The sequence below is a fragment of the Oncorhynchus clarkii genome, chromosome 2, assembly GCF_045791955.1.
Source record: "Oncorhynchus clarkii lewisi isolate Uvic-CL-2024 chromosome 2, UVic_Ocla_1.0, whole genome shotgun sequence".
NCBI lineage: Eukaryota > Metazoa > Chordata > Actinopteri > Salmoniformes > Salmonidae > Oncorhynchus > Oncorhynchus clarkii.
This window is the reverse complement of record NC_092148.1, coordinates 8,646,525-8,671,317: the sequence shown is the minus strand read 5'-3', so window position 1 is coordinate 8,671,317 and position 24,793 is coordinate 8,646,525. Positions and strand designations below refer to the sequence as shown.

General features: G+C 38.1%; 10 non-coding genes across 10 annotated transcripts; all 10 read left to right on the top strand.

The window, feature by feature from the left end:
- The first annotated feature begins 1,135 nt into the window (after positions 1-1,135).
- Positions 1,136-1,208, top strand: trnat-ugu (transfer RNA threonine (anticodon UGU)). The gene has a single exon. It is a non-coding gene; the product is annotated as a tRNA-Thr (tRNA).
- A 2,130-nt stretch (positions 1,209-3,338) lies between these two features.
- trnat-ugu (transfer RNA threonine (anticodon UGU)) lies at positions 3,339-3,411 on the top strand. The gene has a single exon. It is a non-coding gene; the product is annotated as a tRNA-Thr (tRNA).
- Positions 3,412-5,541: 2,130 nt separating this feature from the next.
- trnat-ugu (transfer RNA threonine (anticodon UGU)) lies at positions 5,542-5,614 on the top strand. Its single transcript has one exon. It is a non-coding gene; the product is annotated as a tRNA-Thr (tRNA).
- Positions 5,615-7,751: 2,137 nt separating this feature from the next.
- trnat-ugu (transfer RNA threonine (anticodon UGU)) lies at positions 7,752-7,824 on the top strand. Its single transcript has one exon. It is a non-coding gene; the product is annotated as a tRNA-Thr (tRNA).
- Positions 7,825-9,963: 2,139 nt separating this feature from the next.
- On the top strand, positions 9,964-10,036 carry trnat-ugu (transfer RNA threonine (anticodon UGU)). The gene has a single exon. It is a non-coding gene; the product is annotated as a tRNA-Thr (tRNA).
- Positions 10,037-11,537: 1,501 nt separating this feature from the next.
- Positions 11,538-11,610, top strand: trnat-ugu (transfer RNA threonine (anticodon UGU)). Its single transcript has one exon. It is a non-coding gene; the product is annotated as a tRNA-Thr (tRNA).
- A 2,122-nt stretch (positions 11,611-13,732) lies between these two features.
- Positions 13,733-13,805, top strand: trnat-ugu (transfer RNA threonine (anticodon UGU)). Its single transcript has one exon. It is a non-coding gene; the product is annotated as a tRNA-Thr (tRNA).
- A 2,122-nt stretch (positions 13,806-15,927) lies between these two features.
- On the top strand, positions 15,928-16,000 carry trnat-ugu (transfer RNA threonine (anticodon UGU)). The gene has a single exon. It is a non-coding gene; the product is annotated as a tRNA-Thr (tRNA).
- A 2,122-nt stretch (positions 16,001-18,122) lies between these two features.
- Positions 18,123-18,195, top strand: trnat-ugu (transfer RNA threonine (anticodon UGU)). The gene has a single exon. It is a non-coding gene; the product is annotated as a tRNA-Thr (tRNA).
- A 4,238-nt stretch (positions 18,196-22,433) lies between these two features.
- Positions 22,434-22,506, top strand: trnat-ugu (transfer RNA threonine (anticodon UGU)). The gene has a single exon. It is a non-coding gene; the product is annotated as a tRNA-Thr (tRNA).
- The last annotated feature ends 2,287 nt before the right edge of the window (positions 22,507-24,793 follow it).

Sequence of the window (24,793 nt, the reverse complement as noted above, 5' to 3'; positions counted from 1 at the left end):
AAGATCTTCAAAGGTAAGTGATTTATTTAATCGCTATTTGCAATTCTGTGAAGCCTGTGCTGGTTGAAAAAATATTTTGATGTGGGGCGCTGTCCTCAGATAATCACATGGTATGCTTCCGCCGTAAAGCCTTTTTGAAATCTGGCAACGCATTTGGATTAACAAGAAGTTAAGCTTTTAAATGATATGAGACACTTCTATCTTCATGAATGTTTAATATTATGACTTTGTCAATTGAATTTGGCGCTCTCCAATTTCATCGGATGTTGTCGGAAGAGGGTATTACTGTCAAGAGGAGTGAAACAAGGTTGTCCACTGTCGACATATCTATTCATCATGGCCATCAAAATGTTAGCTATTAAAATCAGAACCAACAATAAAATCAAGGGGATAGAAATCCGGGGCTTAAAAACAAAGGTGTCATTGTACGCTGAGGACTTATGCTTTCTTTTAAAACCACCATTTGGATCGCTGCAGAGACTCATAGACAATCTAGATCATTTCTCTAACCTCTCTGGAATACAACTGAACTATGATAAGTGTACCCTTATAAAGTTGGATGGTTTTCAGAGATTGGTGAGAGGGGTTGAGGGTAGCTGAAGGGTGGGACTAAAATTAAAAATATAAAAATATGACTAATGTAAAATATACTGTGTCCCTAATATGTTTATAGTATGTATAAGCTAGAAGTAGAAGTCTAAGTATTGATGTCCATTAATTGAATCCAATTAGGGGAGGGGTGGTAGGGTTAAGGGAAAATAATACAATGGAATGTTTGTAAAAAAAATGTATGGGGGATTGGAAATGATGCAGACAGTTACATTGAAAGGACACACAATCCATCTGCAGTATTAAAGCTGATCTACCCCTAAAAATAACAAAATGGATGGTCATGAAGGAGAGGAGACTATTAAAGGAGAATTCTGAAGAATGTGGACCACTATACCAGACCTGCCTGTGGGTCACATAGACCTGGGAGAGTTTGTCATTAAATGTATAACAAAGGATGTCAAGGAATCTGCATTTACTGTAGGAGCCAGACTGGGAAACCTGCATGTTTGGTTACTTAGGTGTGTCTCTTTTTTTAACTGTATGCGATCTTTATAGCATTCCAATTCTTCATACCTTACCGTATGGCTCCATAGCTCAGTGGTTAGAGCACTGGTCTTGTAAACCAGGGGTCGTGAGTTCAATTCTCACTGGGGCCTTGATTTTGACTCTACCCTCTGTGACATTCATCTGAAACTTTGCAAAGGGTGGGAGTTACCATTTGCCGATTCTGTCCTGGGCTGCCCATCATGATTTAAAAAGTGCTGAAACTAGAGACAGGAGTAGCAGAGGTCATGTAATCCAGTGATGCATGTTGAAAGAATAACAACATTAACTTGAACTTTTCCTTATATTAACTCAGTAAAAACGTTTCAATTGTTGCGTGTTGCGTATATTTTATTATTCAGTATAGTAAATAATGGCTACTTCTGAGAAAGTATTAAAACTTCTGAAGGGCAGTATTCTGAATGCCTGACTGACGTGCCCAAAGTAAACTGCCTGTTACTCAGGACCAGAAGCTAGGAAATGCATATAATTGGTAGAATTTGATGGAAAACACTTTGAAGTTTCTAAACTGTTAAAATAATGTCTGTGAGTATAACAGAATTGATATGGCAGGCGAAAACCCAAGGAAAATCCATCCAGAAATAGTTGTATTTTTTGGCGCTAAGAGGCCTTTCCAATGCAAGTCTATGGGTCTGTATATAAAAATTCCTCCCAGATTGCAGTACCTATGGATTCCACTAGATGTCAACAGTCTTTATACAGGGTTTCAGGCTTGTTTGTTGAAATACGAACAAGTAATAGTAGTTTTTCCCAAGGAAGCTCAACAGGAAAAGTAGGCTTTTGGCGCGCATGAATGAGGGTGCGCTCTTCGTTATTTTCCTTTCCTATTGAACACCGTTCTTTCTGTCTGGAGTATTATCCTTTATTTACATCTTAGGGTACCTGATGGTTGAATAGAACATTGTTTGACTTGTATGAACAAAGTTTACCGGTAGCTTTTTGGATTCCTTTGTATGCATGTTGAAGGAGTGGATTACTGAAATCAATGGCTCCAACTAAACTAACTTTTTTGGATATAAAGAAGGAATTTATCAAACAAAACGAACATTCATTGTGTAGCTGGGTTCCTTGGGATTGCAAACAGAGGAAGATCTTCAAAGGTAAGTGATTTATTTAATCGCTATTTGCAATTCTGTGAAGCCTGTGCTGGTTGAAAAAATATTTTGATGTGGGGCGCTGTCCTCAGATAATCACATGGTATGCTTCCGCCGTAAAGCCTTTTTGAAATCTGGCAACGCATTTGGATTAACAAGAAGTTAAGCTTTTAAATGATATGAGACACTTCTATCTTCATGAATGTTTAATATTATGACTTTGTCAATTGAATTTGGCGCTCTCCAATTTCATCGGATGTTGTCGGAAGAGGGTATTACTGTCAAGAGGAGTGAAACAAGGTTGTCCACTGTCGACATATCTATTCATCATGGCCATCAAAATGTTAGCTATTAAAATCAGAACCAACAATAAAATCAAGGGGATAGAAATCCGGGGCTTAAAAACAAAGGTGTCATTGTACGCTGAGGACTTATGCTTTCTTTTAAAACCACCATTTGGATCGCTGCAGAGACTCATAGACAATCTAGATCATTTCTCTAACCTCTCTGGAATACAACTGAACTATGATAAGTGTACCCTTATAAAGTTGGATGGTTTTCAGAGATTGGTGAGAGGGGTTGAGGGTAGCTGAAGGGTGGGACTAAAATTAAAAATATAAAAATATGACTAATGTAAAATATACTGTGTCCCTAATATGTTTATAGTATGTATAAGCTAGAAGTAGAAGTCTAAGTATTGATGTCCATTAATTGAATCCAATTAGGGGAGGGGTGGTAGGGTTAAGGGAAAATAATACAATGGAATGTTTGTAAAAAAAATGTATGGGGGATTGGAAATGATGCAGACAGTTACATTGAAAGGACACACAATCCATCTGCAGTATTAAAGCTGATCTACCCCTAAAAATAACAAAATGGATGGTCATGAAGGAGAGGAGACTATTAAAGGAGAATTCTGAAGAATGTGGACCACTATACCAGACCTGCCTGTGGGTCACATAGACCTGGGAGAGTTTGTCATTAAATGTATAACAAAGGATGTCAAGGAATCTGCATTTACTGTAGGAGCCAGACTGGGAAACCTGCATGTTTGGTTACTTAGGTGTGTCTCTTTTTTTAACTGTATGCGATCTTTATAGCATTCCAATTCTTCATACCTTACCGTATGGCTCCATAGCTCAGTGGTTAGAGCACTGGTCTTGTAAACCAGGGGTCGTGAGTTCAATTCTCACTGGGGCCTTGATTTTGACTCTACCCTCTGTGACATTCATCTGAAACTTTGCAAAGGGTGGGAGTTACCATTTGCCGATTCTGTCCTGGGCTGCCCATCATGATTTAAAAAGTGCTGAAACTAGAGACAGGAGTAGCAGAGGTCATGTAATCCAGTGATGCATGTTGAAAGAATAACAACATTAACTTGAACTTTTCCTTATATTAACTCAGTAAAAACGTTTCAATTGTTGCGTGTTGCGTATATTTTATTATTCAGTATAGTAAATAATGGCTACTTCTGAGAAAGTATTAAAACTTCTGAAGGGCAGTATTCTGAATGCCTGACTGACGTGCCCAAAGTAAACTGCCTGTTACTCAGGACCAGAAGCTAGGAAATGCATATAATTGGTAGAATTTGATGGAAAACACTTTGAAGTTTCTAAACTGTTAAAATAATGTCTGTGAGTATAACAGAATTGATATGGCAGGCGAAAACCCAAGGAAAATCCATCCAGAAATAGTTGTATTTTTTGGCGCTAAGAGGCCTTTCCAATGCAAGTCTATGGGTCTGTATATAAAAATTCCTCCCAGATTGCAGTACCTATGGATTCCACTAGATGTCAACAGTCTTTATACAGGGTTTCAGGCTTGTTTGTTGAAATACGAACAAGTAATAGTAGTTTTTCCCAAGGAAGCTCAACAGGAAAAGTAGGCTTTTGGCGCGCATGAATGAGGGTGCGCTCTTCGTTATTTTCCTTTCCTATTGAACACCGTTCTTTCTGTCTGGAGTATTATCCTTTATTTACATCTTAGGGTACCTGAGGGTTGAATAGAACATTGTTTGACTTGTATGAACAAAGTTTACCGGTAGCTTTTTGGATTCCTTTGTATGCATGTTGAAGGAGTGGATTACTGAAATCAATGGCTCCAACTAAACTAACTTTTTTGGATATAAAGAAGGAATTTATCAAACAAAACGAACATTCATTGTGTAGCTGGGATCCTTGGGATTGCAAACAGAGGAAGATCTTCAAAGGTAAGTGATTTATTTAATCGCTATTTGCAATTCTGTGAAGCCTGTGCTGGTTGAAAAAATATTTTGATGTGGGGCGCTGTCCTCAGATAATCACATGGTATGCTTCCGCCGTAAAGCCTTTTTGAAATCTGGCAACGCATTTGGATTAACAAGAAGTTAAGCTTTTAAATGATATGAGACACTTCTATCTTCATGAATGTTTAATATTATGACTTTGTCAATTGAATTTGGCGCTCTCCAATTTCATCGGATGTTGTCGGAAGAGGGTATTACTGTCAAGAGGAGTGAAACAAGGTTGTCCACTGTCGACATATCTATTCATCATGGCCATCAAAATGTTAGCTATTAAAATCAGAACCAACAATAAAATCAAGGGGATAGAAATCCGGGGCTTAAAAACAAAGGTGTCATTGTACGCTGAGGACTTATGCTTTCTTTTAAAACCACCATTTGGATCGCTGCAGAGACTCATAGACAATCTAGATCATTTCTCTAACCTCTCTGGAATACAACTGAACTATGATAAGTGTACCCTTATAAAGTTGGATGGTTTTCAGAGATTGGTGAGAGGGGTTGAGGGTAGCTGAAGGGTGGGACTAAAATTAAAAATATAAAAATATGACTAATGTAAAATATACTGTGTCCCTAATATGTTTATAGTATGTATAAGCTAGAAGTAGAAGTCTAAGTATTGATGTCCATTAATTGAATCCAATTAGGGGAGGGGTGGTAGGGTTAAGGGAAAATAATACAATGGAATGTTTGTAAAAAAAATGTATGGGGGATTGGAAATGATGCAGACAGTTACATTGAAAGGACACACAATCCATCTGCAGTATTAAAGCTGATCTACCCCTAAAAATAACAAAATGGATGGTCATGAAGGAGAGGAGACTATTAAAGGAGAATTCTGAAGAATGTGGACCACTATACCAGACCTGCCTGTGGGTCACATAGACCTGGGAGAGTTTGTCATTAAATGTATAACAAAGGATGTCAAGGAATCTGCATTTACTGTAGGAGCCAGACTGGGAAACCTGCATGTTTGGTTACTTAGGTGTGTCTCTTTTTTTCACTGTATGCGATCTTTATAGCATTCCAATTCTTCATACCTTACCGTATGGCTCCATAGCTCAGTGGTTAGAGCACTGGTCTTGTAAACCAGGGGTCGTGAGTTCAATTCTCACTGGGGCCTTGATTTTGACTCTACCCTCTGTGACATTCATCTGAAACTTTGCAAAGGGTGGGAGTTACCATTTGCCGATTCTGTCCTGGGCTGCCCATCATGATTTAAAAAGTGCTGAAACTAGAGACAGGAGTAGCAGAGGTCATGTAATCCAGTGATGCATGTTGAAAGAATAACAACATTAACTTGAACTTTTCCTTATATTAACTCAGTAAAAACGTTTCAATTGTTGCGTGTTGCGTATATTTTATTATTCAGTATAGTAAATAATGGCTACTTCTGAGAAAGTATTAAAACTTCTGAAGGGCAGTATTCTGAATGCCTGACTGACGTGCCCAAAGTAAACTGCCTGTTACTCAGGACCAGAAGCTAGGAAATGCATATAATTGGTAGAATTTGATGGAAAACACTTTGAAGTTTCTAAACTGTTAAAATAATGTCTGTGAGTATAACAGAATTGATATGGCAGGCGAAAACCCAAGGAAAATCCATCCAGAAATAGTTGTATTTTTTGGCGCTAAGAGGCCTTTCCAATGCAAGTCTATGGGTCTGTATATAAAAATTCCTCCCAGATTGCAGTACCTATGGATTCCACTAGATGTCAACAGTCTTTATACAGGGTTTCAGGCTTGTTTGTTGAAATACGAACAAGTAATAGTAGTTTTTCCCAAGGAAGCTCAACAGGAAAAGTAGGCTTTTGGCGCGCATGAATGAGGGTGCGCTCTTCGTTATTTTCCTTTCCTATTGAACACCGTTCTTTCTGTCTGGAGTATTATCCTTTATTTACATCTTAGGGTACCTGAGGGTTGAATAGAACATTGTTTGACTTGTATGAACAAAGTTTACCGGTAGCTTTTTGGATTCCTTTGTATGCATGTTGAAGGAGTGGATTACTGAAATCAATGGCTCCAACTAAACTAACTTTTTTGGATATAAAGAAGGAATTTATCAAACAAAACGAACATTCTTTGTCTAGCTGGGATCCTTGGGATTGCAAACAGAGGAAGATCTTCAAAGGTAAGTGATTTATTTAATCGCTATTTGCAATTCTGTGAAGCCTGTGCTGGTTGAAAAAATATTTTGATGTGGGGCGCTGTCCTCAGATAATCACATGGTATGCTTCCGCCATAAAGCCTTTTTGAAATCTGGCAACGCATTTAGATTAACAAGAAGTTAAACTTTTAAATGATGTGAGACACTTCTATCTTCATGAATGTTTAATATTATGACTTTGTCAATTGAATTTGGCGCTCTCCAATTTCATCGGATGTTGTCGGAAGAGGGTATTACTGTCAAGAGGAGTGAAACAAGGTTGTCCACTGTCGACATATCTATTCATCATGGCCATCAAAATGTTAGCTATTAAAATCAGAACCAACAATAAAATCAAGGGGATAGAAATCCGGGGCTTAAAAACAAAGGTGTCATTGTACGCTGAGGACTTATGCTTTCTTTTAAAACCACCATTTGGATCGCTGCAGAGACTCATAGACAATCTAGATCATTTCTCTAACCTCTCTGGAATACAACTGAACTATGATAAGTGTACCCTTATAAAGTTGGATGGTTTTCAGAGATTGGTGAGAGGGGTTGAGGGTAGCTGAAGGGTGGGACTAAAATTAAAAATATAAAAATATGACTAATGTAAAATATACTGTGTCCCTAATATGTTTATAGTATGTATAAGCTAGAAGTAGAAGTCTAAGTATTGATGTCCATTAATTGAATCCAATTAGGGGAGGGGTGGTAGGGTTAAGGGAAAATAATACAATGGAATGTTTGTAAAAAAAATGTATGGGGGATTGGAAATGATGCAGACAGTTACATTGAAAGGACACACAATCCATCTGCAGTATTAAAGCTGATCTACCCCTAAAAATAACAAAATGGATGGTCATGAAGGAGAGGAGACTATTAAAGGAGAATTCTGAAGAATGTGGACCACTATACCAGACCTGCCTGTGGGTCACATAGACCTGGGAGAGTTTGTCATTAAATGTATAACAAAGGATGTCAAGGAATCTGCATTTACTGTAGGAGCCAGACTGGGAAACCTGCATGTTTGGTTACTTAGGTGTGTCTCTTTTTTTAACTGTATGACGGGTGTGATCTTTATAGCATTCCAATTCTTCATACCTTACCGTATGGCTCCATAGCTCAGTGGTTAGAGCACTGGTCTTGTAAACCAGGGGTCGTGAGTTCAATTCTCACTGGGGCCTTGATTTTGACTCTACCCTCTGTGACATTCATCTGAAACTTTGCAAAGGGTGGGAGTTACCATTTGCCGATTCTGTCCTGGGCTGCCCATCATGATTTAAAAAGTGCTGAAACTAGAGACAGGAGTAGCAGAGGTCATGTAATCCAGTGATGCATGTTGAAAGAATAACAACATTAACTTGAACTTTTCCTTATATTAACTCAGTAAAAACGTTTCAATTGTTGCGTGTTGCGTATATTTTATTATTCAGTATAGTAAATAATGGCTACTTCTGAGAAAGTATTAAAACTTCTGAAGGGCAGTATTCTGAATGCCTGACTGACGTGCCCAAAGTAAACTGCCTGTTACTCAGGACCAGAAGCTAGGAAATGCATATAATTGGTAGAATTTGATGGAAAACACTTTGAAGTTTCTAAACTGTTAAAATAATGTCTGTGAGTATAACAGAATTGATATGGCAGGCGAAAACCCAAGGAAAATCCATCCAGAAATAGTTGTATTTTTTGGCGCTAAGAGGCCTTTCCAATGCAAGTCTATGGGTCTGTATATAAAAATTCCTCCCAGATTGCAGTACCTATGGATTCCACTAGATGTCAACAGTCTTTATACAGGGTTTCAGGCTTGTTTGTTGAAATACGAACAAGTAATAGTAGTTTTTCCCAAGGAAGCTCAACAGGAAAAGTAGGCTTTTGGCGCGCATGAATGAGGGTGCGCTCTTCGTTATTTTCCTTTCCTATTGAACACCGTTCTTTCTGTCTGGAGTATTATCCTTTATTTACATCTTAGGGTACCTGATGGTTGAATAGAACATTGTTTGACTTGTATGAACAAAGTTTACCGGTAGCTTTTTGGATTCCTTTGTATGCATGTTGAAGGAGTGGATTACTGAAATCAATGGCTCCAACTAAACTAACTTTTTTGGATATAAAGAAGGAATTTATCAAACAAAACGAACATTCATTGTGTAGCTGGGTTCCTTGGGATTGCAAACAGAGGAAGATCTTCAAAAGGTAAGTGATTTATTTAATCGCTATTTGCAATTCTGTGAAGCCTGTGCTGGTTGAAAAAATATTTTGATGTGGGGCGCTGTCCTCAGATAATCACATGGTATGCTTCCACCGTAAAGCCTTTTTGAAATCTGGCAACGCATTTAGATTAACAAGAAGTTAAACTTTTAAATGATATGAGACACTTCTATCTTCATGAATGTTTAATATTATGACTTTGTCAATTGAATTTGGCGCTCTCCAATTTCATCGGATGTTGTCGGAAGAGGGTATTACTGTCAAGAGGAGTGAAACAAGGTTGTCCACTGTCGACATATCTATTCATCATGGCCATCAAAATGTTAGCTATTAAAATCAGAACCAACAATAAAATCAAGGGGATAGAAATCCGGGGCTTAAAAACAAAGGTGTCATTGTACGCTGAGGACTTATGCTTTCTTTTAAAACCACCATTTGGATCGCTGCAGAGACTCATAGACAATCTAGATCATTTCTCTAACCTCTCTGGAATACAACTGAACTATGATAAGTGTACCCTTATAAAGTTGGATGGTTTTCAGAGATTGGTGAGAGGGGTTGAGGGTAGCTGAAGGGTGGGACTAAAATTAAAAATATAAAAATATGACTAATGTAAAATATACTGTGTCCCTAATATGTTTATAGTATGTATAAGCTAGAAGTAGAAGTCTAAGTATTGATGTCCATTAATTGAATCCAATTAGGGGAGGGGTGGTAGGGTTAAGGGAAAATAATACAATGGAATGTTTGTAAAAAAAAATGTATGGGGGATTGGAAATGATGCAGACAGTTACATTGAAAGGACACACAATCCATCTGCAGTATTAAAGCTGATCTACCCCTAAAAATAACAAAATGGATGGTCATGAAGGAGAGGAGACTATTAAAGGAGAATTCTGAAGAATGTGGACCACTATACCAGACCTGCCTGTGGGTCACATAGACCTGGGAGAGTTTGTCATTAATTGTATAACAAAGGATGTCAAGGAATCTGCATTTACTGTAGGAGCCAGACTGGGAAACCTGCATGTTTGGTTACTTAGGTGTGTCTCTTTTTTTAACTGTATGACGGGTGTGATCTTTATAGCATTCCAATTCTTCATACCTTGCCGTATGGCTCCATAGCTCAGTGGTTAGAACACTGGTCTTGTAAACCAGGGGTCGTGAGTTCAATTCTCACTGGGGCCTTGATTTTGACTCTACCCTCTGTGACATTCATCTGAAACTTTGCAAAGGGTGGGAGTTACCATTTGCCGATTCTGTCCTGGGCTGCCCATCATGATTTAAAAAGTGCTGAAACTAGAGACAGGAGTAGCAGAGGTCATGTAATCCAGTGATGCATGTTGAAAGAATAACAACATTAACTTGAACTTTTCCTTATATTAACTCAGTAAAAACGTTTCAATTGTTGCGTGTTGCATATATTTTCTTGTTCAGTATAGTAAATAATGGCTACTTCTGAGAAAGTATTAAAACTTCTGAAGGGCAGTATTCTGAATGCCTGACTGACGTGCCCAAAGTAAACTGCCTGTTACTCAGGACCAGAAGCTAGGAAATGCATATAATTGGTAGAATTTGATGGAAAACACTTTGAAGTTTCTAAACTGTTAAAATAATGTCTGTGAGTATAACAGAATTGATATGGCAGGCGAAAACCCAAGGAAAATCCATCCAGAAATAATTTTATTTTTTGGCGCTAAGAGGCCTTTCCAATGCAAGTCTATGGGTCTGTATATAAAAATTCCTCCCATTATAATGTTTAATATTATGACTTTGTCAATTGAATTTGGCGCTCTCCAATTTCATCGGATGTTGTCGGAAGAGGGTATTACTGTCAAGAGGAGTGAAACAAGGTTGTCCACTGTCGACATATCTATTCATCATGGCCATCAAAATGTTAGCTATTAAAATCAGAACCAACAATAAAATCAAGGGGATAGAAATCCGGGGCTTAAAAACAAAGGTGTCATTGTACGCTGAGGACTTATGCTTTCTTTTAAAACCACCATTTGGATCGCTGCAGAGACTCATAGACAATCTAGATCATTTCTCTAACCTCTCTGGAATACAACTGAACTATGATATGTGTACCCTTATAAAGTTGGATGGTTTTCAGAGATTGGTGAGAGGGGTTGAGGGTAGCTGAAGGGTGGGACTAAAATTAAAAATATAAAAATATGACTAATGTAAAATATACTGTGTCCCTAATATGTTTATAGTATGTATAAGCTAGAAGTAGAAGTCTAAGTATTGATGTTCATTAATTGAATCCAATTAGGGGAGGGGTGGTAGGGTTAAGGGAAAATAATACAATGGAATGTTTGTAAAAAAAAATGTATGGGGGATTGGAAATGATGCAGACAGTTACATTGAAAGGACACACAATCCATCTGCAGTATTAAAGCTGATCTACCCCTAAAAATAACAAAATGGATGGTCATGAAGGAGAGGAGACTATTAAAGGAGAATTCTGAAGAATGTGGACCACTATACCAGACCTGCCTGTGGGTCACATAGACCTGGGAGAGTTTGTCATTAAATGTATAACAAAGGATGTCAAGGAATCTGCATTTACTGTAGGAGCCAGACTGGGAAACCTGCATGTTTGGTTACTTAGGTGTGTCTCTTTTTTTAACTGTATGACGGGTGTGATCTTTATAGCATTCAAATTCTTCATACCTTGCTGTATGGCTCCATAGCTCAGTGGTTAGAGCACTGGTCTTGTAAACCAGGGGTCGTGAGTTCAATTCTCACTGGGGCCTTGATTTTGACTCTACCCTCTGTGACATTCATCTGAAACTTTGCAAAGGGTGGGAGTTACCATTTGCCGATTCTGTCCTGGGCTGCCCATCATGATTTAAAAAGTGCTGAAACTAGAGACAGGAGTAGCAGAGGTCATGTAATCCAGTGATGCATGTTGAAAGAATAACAACATTAACTTGAACTTTTCCTTATATTAACTCAGTAAAAACGTTTCAATTGTTGCGTGTTGCGTATATTTTTTTGTTCAGTATAGTAAATAATGGCTACTTCTGAGAAAGTATTAAAACTTCTGAAGGGCAGTATTCTGAATGCCTGACTGACGTGCCCAAAGTAAACTGCCTGTTACTCAGGACCAGAAGCTAGGAAATGCATATAATTGGTAGAATTTGATGGAAAACACTTTGAAGTTTCTAAACTGTTAAAATAATGTCTGTGAGTATAACAGAATTGATATGGCAGGCGAAAACCCAAGGAAAATCCATCCAGAAATAGTTGTATTTTTTGGCGCTAAGAGGCCTTTCCAATGCAAGTCTATGGGTCTGTATATAAAAATTCCTCCCAGATTGCAGTACCTATGGATTCCACTAGATGTCAACAGTCTTTATACAGGGTTTCAGGCTTGTTTGTTGAAATACGAACAAGTAATAGTAGTTTTTCCCAAGGAAGCTCAACAGGAAAAGTAGGCTTTTGGCGCGCATGATTGAGGGTGCGCTCTTCGTTATTTTCCTTTCCTATTGAACACCGTTCTTTCTGTCTGGAGTATTATCCTTTATTTACATCTTAGGGTACCTGAGGGTTGAATAGAACATTGTTTGACTTGTATGAACAAAGTTTACCGGTAGCTTTTTGGATTCCTTTGTATGCATGTTGAAGGAGTGGATTACTGAAATCAATGGCTCCAACTAAACTAACTTTATTGGATATAAAGAAGGAATTTATCAAACAAAACGAACATTCATTGTGTAGCTGGGATCCTTGGGATTGCAAACAGGTAAGTGATTTATTTAATCACCATTTTCAATTCTGTGAAGCCTGTGCTGGTTGAAAAAATATTTTGATGTGGGGCGCTGTCCTCAGATAATCACATGGTATGCTTCCGCCGTAAAGCCTTTTTGAAATCTGGCAACGCATTTGGATTAACAAGAAGTTAAGCTTTTAAATGATATGAGACACTTCTATCTTCATGAATGTTTAATATTATGACTTTGTCAATTGAATTTGGCGCTCTCCAATTTCATCGGATGTTGTCGGAAGAGGGTATTACTGTCAAGAGGAGTGAAACAAGGTTGTCCACTGTCGACATATCTATTCATCATGGCCATCAAAATGTTAGCTATTAAAATCAGAACCAACAATAAAATCAAGGGGATAGAAATCCGGGGCTTAAAAACAAAGGTGTCATTGTACGCTGAGGACTTATGCTTTCTTTTAAAACCACCATTTGGATCGCTGCAGAGACTCATAGACAATCTAGATCATTTCTCTAACCTCTCTGGAATACAACTGAACTATGTTAAGTGTACCCTTATAAAGTTGGATGGTTTTCAGAGATTGGTGAGAGGGGTTGAGGGTAGCTGAAGGGTGGGACTAAAATTAAAAATATAAAAATATGACTAATGTAAAATATACTGTGTCCCTAATATGTTTATAGTATGTATAAGCTAGAAGTAGAAGTCTAAGTATTGATGTTCATTAATTGAATCGAATTAGGGGAGGGGTGGTAGGGTTAAGGGAAAATAATACAATGGAATGTTTGTAAAAAAAATGTATGGGGGATTGGAAATGATGCAGACAGTTACATTGAAAGGACACACAATCCATCTGCAGTATTAAAGCTGATCTACCCCTAAAAATAACAAAATGGATGGTCATGAAGGAGAGGAGACTATTAAAGGAGAATTCTGAAGAATGTGGACCACTATACCAGACCTGCCTGTGGGTCACATAGACCTGGGAGAGTTTGTCATTAAATGTATAACAAAGGATGTCAAGGAATCTGCATTTACTGTAGGAGCCAGACTGGGAAACCTGCATGTTTGGTTACTTAGGTGTGTCTCTTTTTTTTAATTGTATGACGGGTGTGATCTTTATAGCATTCCAATTCTTCATACCTTGCCGTATGGCTCCATAGCTCAGTGGTTAGAGCACTGGTCTTGTAAACCAGGGGTCGTGAGTTCAATTCTCACTGGGGCCTTGGTTTTGACTCTACCCTCTGTGACATTCATCTGAAACTTTGCAAAGGGTGGGAGTTACCATTTGCCGATTCTGTCCTGGGCTGCCCATCATGATTTAAAAAGTGCTGAAACTAGAGACAGGAGTAGCAGAGGTCATGTAATCCAGTGATGCATGTTGAAAGAATAACAACATTAACTTGAACTTTTCCTTATATTAACTCAGTAAAAACGTTTCAATTGTTGAGTGTTGCATATATTTTTTTGTTCAGTATAGTAAATAATGGCTACTTCTGAGAAAGTATTAAAACTTCTGAAGGGCAGTATTCTGAATGCCTGACTGACGTGCCCAAAGTAAACTGCCTGTTACTCAGGACCAGAAGCTAGGAAATGCATATAATTGGTAGAATTTGATGGAAAACACTTTGAAGTTTCTAAACTGTTAAAATAATGTCTGTGAGTATAACAGAATTGATATGGCAGGCGAAAACCCAAGGAAAATCCATCCAGAAATAGTTGTATTTTTTGGCGCTAAGAGGCCTTTCCAATGCAAGTCTATGGGTCTGTATATAAAAATTCCTCCCAGATTGCAGTACCTATGGATTCCACTAGATGTCAACAGTCTTTATACAGGGTTTCAGGCTTGTTTGTTGAAATACGAACAAGTAATAGTAGTTTTTCCCAAGGAAGCTCAACAGGAAAACAAGGCTTTTGGCGCGCATGAATGAGGGTGCGCTCTTCGTTATTTTCCTTTCCTATTGAACACCGTTCTTTCTGTCTGGAGTATTATCCTTTATTTACATCTTAGGGTACCTGAGGGTTGAATAGAACATTGTTTGACTTGTATGAACAAAGTTTACCGGTAGCTTTTTGGATTCCTTTGTATGCATGTTGAAGGAGTGGATTACTGAAATCAATGGCTCCAACTAAACTAACTTTATTGGATATAAAGAAGGAATTTATCAAACAAAACGAACATTCATTGTGTAGCTGGGATCCTTGGGATTGCAAACAGGTAAGTGATTTATTTAATCACCATTTTCAATTCTGTGAAGCCTGTGCTGGTTGAAAAAATATTTTGATGTGGGGCGCTGTCCTCAGATAATCACATGGTATGCTTCCGCCGTAAAGCCTTTTTGAAATCTGGCAACGCATTTGGATTAACAAGAAGTTAAGCTTTTAAATGATATGAGACACTTCTATCTTCATGAATGTTTAATATTATGACTTTGTCAATTGAATTTGGCGCTCTCCAATTTCATCGGATGTTGTCGGAAGAGGGTATTACTGTCAAGAGGAGTGAAACAAGGTTGTCCACTGTCGACATATCTATTCATCATGGCCATCAAAATGTTAGCTATTAAAATCAGAACCAACAATAAAATCAAGGGGATAGAAATCCGGGGCTTAAAAACAAAGGTGTCATTGTACGCTGAGGACTTATGCTTTCTTTTAAAACCACCATTTGGATCGCTGCAGAGACTCATAGACAATCTAGATCATTTCTCTAACCTCTCTGGAATACAACTGAACTATGTTAAGTGTACCCTTATAAAGTTGGATGGTTTTCAGAGATTGGTGAGAGGGGTTGAGGGTAGCTGAAGGGTGGGACTAAAATTAAAAATATAAAAATATGACTAATGTAAAATATACTGTGTCCCTAATATGTTTATAGTATGTATAAGCTAGAAGTAGAAGTCTAAGTATTGATGTCCATTAATTGAATCGAATTAGGGGAGGGGTGGTAGGGTTAAGGGAAAATAATACAATGGAATGTTTGTAAAAAAAATGTATGGGGGATTGGAAATGATGCAGACAGTTACATTGAAAGGACACACAATCCATCTGCAGTATTAAAGCTGATCTACCCCTAAAAATAACAAAATGGATGGTCATGAACGAGAGGAGACTATTAAAGGAGAATTCTGAAGAATGTGGACCACTATACCAGACCTGCCTGTGGGTCACATAGACCTGGGAGAGTTTGTCATTAAATGTATAACAAAGGATGTCAAGGAATCTGCATTTACTGTAGGAGCCAGACTGGGAAACCTGCATGTTTGGTTACTTAGGTGTGTCTCTTTTTTTTAACTGTATGACGGGTGTGATCTTTATAGCATTCCAATTCTTCATACCTTGCTGTATGGCTCCATAGCTCAGTGGTTAGAGCACTGGTCTTGTAAACCAGGGGTCGTGAGTTCAATTCTCACTGGGGCCTTGGTTTTGACTCTACCCTCTGTGACATTCATCTGAAACTTTGCAAAGGGTGGGAGTTACCATTTGCCGATTCTGTCCTGGGCTGCCCATCATGATTTAAAAAGTGCTGAAACTAGAGACAGGAGTAGCAGAGGTCATGTAATCCAGTGATGCATGTTGAAAGAATAACAACATTAACTTGAACTTTTCCTTATATTAACTCAGTAAAAACGTTTCAATTGTTGAGTGTTGCATATATTTTTTTGTTCAGTATAGTAAATAATGGCTACTTCTGAGAAAGTATTAAAACTTCTGAAGGGCAGTATTCTGAATGCCTGACTGACGTGCCCAAAGTAAACTGCCTGTTACTCAGGACCAGAAGCTAGGAAATGCATATAATTGGTAGAATTTGATGGAAAACACTTTGAAGTTTCTAAACTGTTAAAATAATGTCTGTGAGTATAACAGAATTGATATGGCAGGCGAAAACCCAAGGAAAATCCATCCAGAAATAGTTGTATTTTTTGGCGCTAAGAGGCCTTTCCAATGCAAGTCTATGGGTCTGTATATAAAAATTCCTCCCAGATTGCAGTACCTATGGATTCCACTAGATGTCAACAGTCTTTATACAGGGTTTCAGGCTTGTTTGTTGAAATACGAACAAGTAATAGTAGTTTTTCCCAAGGAAGCTCAACAGGAAAACAAGGCTTTTGGCGCGCATGAATGAGGGTGCGCTCTTCGTTATTTTCCTTTCCTATTGAACACCGTTCTTTCTGTCTGGAGTATTATCCTTTATTTACATCTTAGGGTACCTGAGGGTTGAATAGAACATTGTTTGACTTGTATGAACAAAGTTTACCGGTAGCTTTTTGGATTCCTTTGTATGCATGTTGAAGGAGTGGATTACTGAAATCAATGGCTCCAACTAAACTAACTTTATTGGATATAAAGAAGGAATTTATCAAACAAAACGAACATTCATTGTGTAGCTGGGATCCTTGGGATTGCAAACAGGTAAGTGATTTATTTAATCACCATTTTCAATTCTGTGAAGCCTGTGCTGGTTGAAAAAATATTTTGATGTGGGGCGCTGTCCTCAGATAATCACATGGTATGCTTCCGCCGTAAAGCCTTTTTGAAATCTGGCAACGCATTTGGATTAACAAGAAGTTAAGCTTTTAAATGATATGAGACACTTCTATCTTCATGAATGTTTAATATTATGACTTTGTCAATTGAATTTGGCGCTCTCCAATTTCATCGGATGTTGTCGGAAGAGGGTATTACTGTCAAGAGGAGTGAAACAAGGTTGTCCACTGTCGACATATCTATTCATCATGGCCATCAAAATGTTAGCTATTAAAATCAGAACCAACAATAAAATCAAGGGGATAGAAATCCGGGGCTTAAAAACAAAGGTGTCATTGTACGCTGAGGACTTATGCTTTCTTTTAAAACCACCATTTGGATCGCTGCAGAGACTCATAGACAATCTAGATCATTTCTCTAACCTCTCTGGAATACAACTGAACTATGTTAAGTGTACCCTTATAAAGTTGGATGGTTTTCAGAGATTGGTGAGAGGGGTTGAGGGTAGCTGAAGGGTGGGACTAAAATTAAAAATATAAAAATATGACTAATGTAAAATATACTGTGTCCCTAATATGTTTATAGTATGTATAAGCTAGAAGTAGAAGTCTAAGTATTGATGTCCATTAATTGAATCGAATTAGGGGAGGGGTGGTAGGGTTAAGGGAAAATAATACAATGGAATGTTTGTAAAAAAAATGTATGGGGGATTGGAAATGATGCAGACAGTTACATTGAAAGGACACACAATCCATCTGCAGTATTAAAGCTGATCTACCCCTAAAAATAACAAAATGGATGGTCATGAACGAGAGGAGACTATTAAAGGAGAATTCTGAAGAATGTGGACCACTATACCAGACCTGCCTGTGGGTCACATAGACCTGGGAGAGTTTGTCATTAAATGTATAACAAAGGATGTCAAGGAATCTGCATTTACTGTAGGAGCCAGACTGGGAAACCTGCATGTTTGGTTACTTAGGTGTGTCTCTTTTTTTTAACTGTATGACGGGTGTGATCTTTATAGCATTCCAATTCTTCATACCTTGCTGTATGGCTCCATAGCTCAGTGGTTAGAGCACTGGTCTTGTAAACCAGGGGTCGTGAGTTCAATTCTCACTGGGGCCTTGGTTTTGACTCTACCCTCTGTGACATTCATCTGAAACTTTGCAAAGGGTGGGAGTTACCATTTGCCGATTCTGTCCTGGGCTGCCCATCATGATTTAAAAAGTGCTGAAACTAGAGACAGGAGTAGCAGAGGTCATGTAATCCAGTGATGCATGTTGAAAGAATAACAACATTAACTTGAACTTTTCCTTATATTAACTCAGTAAAAACGTTTCAATTGTTGAGTGTTGCATATATTTTTTTGTTCAGTATAGTAAATAATGGCTACTTCTGAGAAAGTATTAAAACTTCTGAAGGGCAGTATTCTGAATGCCTGACTGACGTGCCCAAAGTAAACTGCCTGTTACTCAGGACCAGAAGCTAGGAAATGCATATAATTGGTAGAATTTGATGGAAAACACTTTGAAGTTTCTAAACTGTTAAAATAATGTCTGTGAGTATAACAGAATTGATATGGCAGGCGAAAACCCAAGGAAAATCCATCCAGAAATAGTTGTATTTTTTGGCGCTAAGAGGCCTTTCCAATGCAAGTCTATGGGTCTGTATATAAAAATTCCTCCCAGATTGCAGTACCTATGGATTCCACTAGATGTCAACAGTCTTTATACAGGGTTTCAGGCTTGTTTGTTGAAATACGAACAAGTAATAGTAGTTTTTCCCAAGGAAGCTCAACAGGAAAAGTAGGCTTTTGGCGCGCATGAATGAGGGTGCGCTCTTCGTTATTTTCCTTTCCTATTGAACACCGTTCTTTCTGTCTGGAGTATTATCCTTTATTTACATCTTAGGGTACCTGAGGGTTGAATAGAACATTGTTTGACTTGTATGAACAAAGTTTACCGGTAGCTTTTTGGATTCCTTTGTATGCATGTTGAAGGAGTGGATTACTGAAATCAATGGCTCCAACTAAACTAACTTTATTGGATATAAAGAAGGAATTTATCAAACAAAACGAACATTCATTGTGTAGCTGGGATCCTTGGGATTGCAAACAGGTAAGTGATTTATTTAATCACCATTTTCAATTCTGTGAAGCCTGTGCTGGTTGAAAAAATATTTTGATGTGGGGCGCTGTCCTCAGATAATCACATGGTATGCTTCCGCCGTAAAGCCTTTTTGAAATCTGGCAACGCATTTGGATTAACAAGAAGTTAAGCTTTTAAATGATATGAGACACTTCTATCTTCATGAATGTTTAATATTATGACTTTGTCAATTGAATTTGGCGCTCTCCAATTTCATCGGATGTTGTCGGAAGAGGGTATTACTGTCAAGAGGAGTGAAACAAGGTTGTCCACTGTCGACATATCTATTCATCATGGCCATCAAAATGTTAGCTATTAAAATCAGAACCAACAATAAAATCAAGGGGATAGAAATCCGGGGCTTAAAAACAAAGGTGTCATTGTACGCTGAGGACTTATGCTTTCTTTTAAAACCACCATTTGGATCGCTGCAGAGACTCATAGACAATCTAGATCATTTCTCTAACCTCTCTGGAATACAACTGAACTATGATAAGTGTACCCTTATAAAGTTGGATGGTTTTCAGAGATTGGTGAGAGGGGTTGAGGGTAGCTGAAGGGTGGGACTAAAATTAAAAATATAAAAATATGACTAATGTAAAATATACTGTGTCCCTAATATGTTTATAGTATGCATGAGCTAGAAGTAGAAGCCTAAGTATTGATGTCCATTAATTTACTCCAATTAGGGGAGTCAGCAATGTTGCATAACACATATACCCACACAAGCCAACAGCAAATAATATTCCATCACATATGATATGGTAAGGGCTATAGTGTATAACACAGAACCTCACAATCCCCCTTTTTACACCCCTGTGGTTTGTAACCACACCATCCAATATACTAGGTTGCTGATAAACCCAGGAACTTTAAACCTTTATTTTGTGAATATATGAAGTTATGCACGTCCCTTTGTTGATTAACATATATATAAACTGGAGTTTTTGATTCCCCCTTTTGACACCCACAAGGGTGTCACTCATTATCCTTTATTTCACTGGTCCCAACATAGTAATATGTTAATAGCATTTCATGAAAATAAGAACAAGTTTATTATTTATTTATTTGTTTATTTTTACAGAAAACATAAAAGAAAAATCAACAAATAAAAATAAAATATGCTTTTGTCTTCCCCTTTTGACACCCACAAGGGTGTCACTTATCAAAAATAGGATAAAACTTTTTTGTTTATTGACATCTTAGATATAGGATAAAACTTTGGTCATGGAAAACAGAGTAAAGCAGAGCAAAGCATTATTATAAAACATCTGGTCCTCTTAGCTGCTCCTATCCTGTACCAGGTGGGCTCCTTGCCACCCAGGGACTCTAAACCTTCACATAAGAGAGGACAACTTATATCGTACATGTTATGTATTTAAGAAGTTATCATTCCACAACCTCACCCACAGCAAACTAGGGGTCATCCTCAGACAGCCCCATCTTTCTCCGGAAGTTAGATTCCGTATCTGCATCTCCTTCAGGAGCATCAAGCAAGGGCATCATACCTGAAGCCTGTACCACATATGTAACAGACTTCTTCAAACAAGGTATGATGCAAGCAGCACAACACATCAAGAACAAAAACACCAAAATTAGGGTCAGAAATCCAGTAACCACCAGTGATGCATACTCACCAAGCCACACTCCCATCCAAGACATCCAGCCAGACTCCTCCACCCCAGCCACGCCCTTCATTTCTGCCGAAAGCTTTTCCAACCCAACCAATGCTTTTGATATACTCCCATCAGGACTGGTATTGTTAGGTATAAATGTACAACATTGTTCACCAAACATTTTGTAAACCCCTCCTTGGCTGGCCAGGATCATATCTAAAGCCAACCTATTCTGCCTGGCGGTCCTGGTAGAAGCCTCCAATTGCTCAGCCATACCAGTAAGAGTTGTGTGGGTGTAATTAACAAAACGTTGTTGATTATAGTATATATAATTTATCCATGAGGTCTGTTTGCCATCCACAATAGCAGGGCCAAGAATTGGTAGTAGATGCCATAAACCATCATTCCTGTTTAGGGCCTAGAATTCCTAAGGAACACCTACTGGTAAACCCAGTAGGTTGAAATGTATATTATCTGTTTCCTCAGACCAAGGTGCATCACGCTTACATCTGGAGTACGGGTGAACATCATTAGGTGCTTTTCTAGTAGATCCCAGGAGCTGATTAGCTGTAACTTCAATAATGGTTAGTGGTATTATCAGACTGGCTGAAGCACACGTACCCTGACAGTTACCTCTAAGGACAGGTGTCAAATGCCTGTTTGGTCCACACATCCACCATACATCAGCAACACCCTTAGTTTGATTCAAGCCTTTCACTGGCCAGGTGGCATTAATGGTTATGTAATTACTACAATCTGCTGCAGGCAACCGCCCATAGTCAAAACCCCTACCTGTACCAGTGATGCAAGTGTAGTTAACTCCATATGCCTTAACACCCCATGGAGCCTTTTGAGGAGGGACTTCCGGGAACACTAGAGACAGAGTCCTACAAAGGGTTGAGTTGGGTTTAACATGGTAAAAACTTTCCAGTATACACATCCATCCTTCCCCCTTTCCCAAGGCAAATGGTTGAGTAGCCAATACAGGCCTAGTATGGTTTTCAGAGATTGGAGGGAGGGGTTGAGGGTAGCTGAAGGGTGGGACTAAAATTAAAAATATAAAAATATGACTAATGTAAAATATACTGTGTCCCTAATATGTTTATAGTATGTATAAGCTAGAAGTAGAAGTCTAAGTATTGATGTCCATTAATTGAATCCAATTAGGGGAGGGGTGGTAGGGTTAAGGGAAAATAATACAATGGAATGTTTGTAAAAAAAAATGTATGGGGGATTGGAAATGATGCAGACAGTTACATTGAAAGGACACACAATCTATCTGCAGTATTAAAGCTGATCTACCCCTAAAAATAACAAAATAGATGGTCATGAAGGAGAGGAGACAAGGAAAGGAGGAGAGGAGACTGTTAAAGGAGAATTCTGAAGAATGTTGACCACTAGACCAGACCTGCCTGTGGGTCACATAGACCTGGGAGAGTTTGTCATTAAATGTATAACAAATTATGACAAGGAATCTGCTTTTACTGTAGGAGCCAGACTGGGAAACCTGCATGTTTGGTTACTTAGGTGTGTCTCTTTTTTTTAACTGTATGACGGGTGTGATCTTTATAGCATTCCAATTCTTCATACCTTGCTGTATGGCTCCATAGCTCAGTGGTTAGAGCACTGGTCTTGTAAACCAGGGGTCGTGAGTTCAATTCTCACTGGGGCCTTGGTTTTGACTCTACCCTCTGTGACATTCATCTGAAACTTTGCAAAGGGTGGGAGTTACCATTTGCCGATTCTGTCCTGGGCTGCCCATCATGATTTAAAAAGTGCTGAAACTAGAGACAGGAGTAGCAGAGGTCATGTAATCCAGTGATGCATGTTGAAAGAATAACAACATTAACTTGAACTTTTCCTTATATTAACTCAGTAAAAACGTTTCAATTGTTGAGTGTTGCATATATTTTTTTGTTCAGTATAGTAAATAATGGCTACTTCTGAGAAAGTATTAAAACTTCTGAAGGGCAGTATTCTGAATGCCTGACTGACGTGCCCAAAGTAAACTGCCTGTTACTCAGGACCAGAAGCTAGGAAATGCATATAATTGGTAGAATTTGATGGAAAACACTTTGAAGTTTCTAAACTGTTAAAATAATGTCTGTGAGTATAACAGAATTGATATGGCAGGCGAAAACCCAAGGAAAATCCATCCAGAAATAGTTGTATTTTTTGGCGCTAAGAGGCCTTTCCAATGCAAGTCTATGGGTCTGTATATAAAAATTCCTCCCAGATTGCAGTACCTATGGATTCCACTAGATGTCAACAGTCTTTATACAGGGTTTCAGGCTTGTTTGTTGAAATACGAACAAGTAATAGTAGTTTTTCCCAAGGAAGCTCAACAGGAAAAGTAGGCTTTTGGCGCGCATGAATGAGGGTGCGCTCTTCGTTATTTTCCTTTCCTATTGAACACCGTTCTTTCTGTCTGGAGTATTATCCTTTATTTACATCTTAGGGTACCTGAGGGTTGAATAGAACATTGTTTGACTTGTATGAACAAAGTTTACCGGTAGCTTTTTGGATTCCTTTGTATGCATGTTGAAGGAGTGGATTACTGAAATCAATGGCTCCAACTAAACTAACTTTATTGGATATAAAGAAGGAATTTATCAAACAAAACGAACATTCATTGTGTAGCTGGGATCCTTGGGATTGCAAACAGGTAAGTGATTTATTTAATCACCATTTTCAATTCTGTGAAGCCTGTGCTGGTTGAAAAAATATTTTGATGTGGGGCGCTGTCCTCAGATAATCACATGGTATGCTTCCGCCGTAAAGCCTTTTTGAAATCTGGCAACGCATTTGGATTAACAAGAAGTTAAGCTTTTAAATGATATGAGACACTTCTATCTTCATGAATGTTTAATATTATGACTTTGTCAATTGAATTTGGCGCTCTCCAATTTCATCGGATGTTGTCGGAAGAGGGTATTACTGTCAAGAGGAGTGAAACAAGGTTGTCCACTGTCGACATATCTATTCATCATGGCCATCAAAATGTTAGCTATTAAAATCAGAACCAACAATAAAATCAAGGGGATAGAAATCCGGGGCTTAAAAACAAAGGTGTCATTGTACGCTGAGGACTTATGCTTTCTTTTAAAACCACCATTTGGATCGCTGCAGAGACTCATAGACAATCTAGATCATTTCTCTAACCTCTCTGGAATACAACTGAACTATGATAAGTGTACCCTTATAAAGTTGGATGGTTTTCAGAGATTGGTGGGAGGGGTTGAGGGTAGCTGAAGGGTGGGACTAAAATTAAAAATATAAAAATATGACTAATGTAAAATATACTGTGTCCCTAATATGTTTATAGTATGTATAAGCTAGAAGTAGAAGCCTAAGTATTGATGTCCATTAATTTACTCCAATTAGGGGAGTCAGCAATGTTGCATAACACATATACCCACACAAGCCAACAGCAAATAATATTCCATCACATATGATATGGTAAGGGCTATAGTGTATAACACAGAACCTCACAATCCCCCTTTTTACACCCCTGTGGTTTGTAACCACACCATCCAATATACTAGGTTGCTGATAAACCCAGGAACTTTAAACCTTTATTTTGTGAATATATGAAGTTATGCACGTCCCTTTGTTGATTAACATATATATAAACTGGAGTTTTTGATTCCCCCTTTTGACACCCACAAGGGTGTCACTCATTATCCTTTATTTCACTGGTCCCAACATAGTAATATGTTAATAGCATTTCATGAAAATAAGAACAAGTTTATTATTTATTTATTTGTTTATTTTTACAGAAAACATAAAAGAAAAATCAACAAATAAAAATAAAATATGCTTTTGTCTTCCCCTTTTGACACCCACAAGGGTGTCACTTATCAAAAATAGGATAAAACTTTTTTGTTTATTGACATCTTAGATATAGGATAAAACTTTGGTCATGGAAAACAGAGTAAAGCAGAGCAAAGCATTATTATA